General features: G+C 33.6%; 1 long non-coding RNA gene across 1 annotated transcript; it reads left to right on the top strand.

Moving 5' to 3' along the window:
* Window positions 1-368: 368 nt before the first annotated feature.
* On the top strand, window positions 369-1,382 carry LOC105180359. The gene is made up of 3 exons (XR_849539.2): window positions 369-561; window positions 1,170-1,232; window positions 1,321-1,382. It is a non-coding gene; the product is annotated as an uncharacterized LOC105180359 (long non-coding RNA).

Below are 1,382 nucleotides of genomic sequence, written 5' to 3'. Positions count from 1 at the left end.
ATCATACCGTTAGATATGATCAAACTTACAGAAAAATACATTTTGTAAAATTTTAGACATATTGAATATACGGATGTCAATATATCGTACTTGGAACATAAGAATAATCATTATCGTAGAATCAGGCTATGTGATTTTAAATCAAACCGTCTGATATGATCTAATGTACATAATCTTATATATATTTAAATTTGGTATGAATCGCGTACTAAAATTTTAAAATATCGTAATTGTTGATTAAATTCACATTATATATATATTAATAAAATAATAATTAAAATAATTAAAGTTGTTGTTAGAATTTATACGCCTTAGTTAGTGAAATAGCAACTTTTAGTCTTCTAGCCGTTGAGAGTGTAGTTGTGAAACTCCTTGTCCTTCTTCCCTGTATGTATCAGACTTTGGTGAGATACTGGGGGAAATCGATTTCTTTGGAGTTACAACTTCTTTCCTGTTCTTCTTCTTCTTGACACTTTTTCTTTTACCAAGAATTGTTCAATGCAAGAATTCAATGAGTCCCAGAGGACGAATTCAATTGGAAATCGAAAGATCAAGATTCAGGTATATACGTGGCTGGTGTTTTTGGGGTTTCTTGAAAATGTTCCGTTAACCGCTGCGTGTGGTTTTGAATTTTTTCTTGAAGTTTTGCGTGGAGATTCCACTCTTTGGCTTTTAATTCCTTATAATATTCGCGTCTTGCTTTTCAGGGAGTTCTCGAATACGAACCCACTTTCCTGTTTTTAGTTCTGTTATGTGGGTTTGCAATTGCGAGTACATTGTGCCGCATGGTTTCTTGGTCTGATGAAATAACCGGTTCCCTTTTTTTGTTTAGTTTTTTTTTCCCCATGTTTTCTTTAGGAGACGTTAAATCATGGAAATATCCACAAACGAATTGGTGTTGTTTACAAGAGTTTACGCCATTATCTCTAATTTCCTTTGAAAGGATGTTCACTGTCGTTTCTGCTTTTCATTTCCCTGTTTTCATGGATGTGTTTTTCTATTATTTTCATCTTTGGTTAAAGAAAACTTTGCGGTCGACAAATTGTTGTGAATTAGATATGGTTCTTTTTTCTCTTTTTGGTTGTAGTGAATTAAATATGATATTGCTGGCGCCTCGTGTGGTTCTATTACAAAAATGAAGGAAATATTCTAGTGTTTTCTATTGTCAGGCTCCGGTGCCTCTAGAACTTCTGGGAAAAATGAAGAAGATGGCACTTTCATTGTATCCCCAGGTGACTAATTACCTTAACTTATATTTTTCATTCATCATTGTTAACAACATAATGATTTATTGACATGCTAAATCACCCACTATTCCAGAGCTGATAACAATGATACTAATACTGGCTACTAGAATCCATTGTTGGGGAATGGCACGCTGC

This window comes from Sesamum indicum, unplaced genomic scaffold, assembly GCF_000512975.1.
Source record: "Sesamum indicum cultivar Zhongzhi No. 13 unplaced genomic scaffold, S_indicum_v1.0 scaffold01315, whole genome shotgun sequence".
In the NCBI taxonomy this organism is placed as follows: Eukaryota; Viridiplantae; Streptophyta; class Magnoliopsida; order Lamiales; family Pedaliaceae; genus Sesamum; species Sesamum indicum.
The sequence above is the reverse complement of the archived record's forward strand: the minus strand, read 5'-3'. Positions and strand labels throughout refer to the sequence as shown.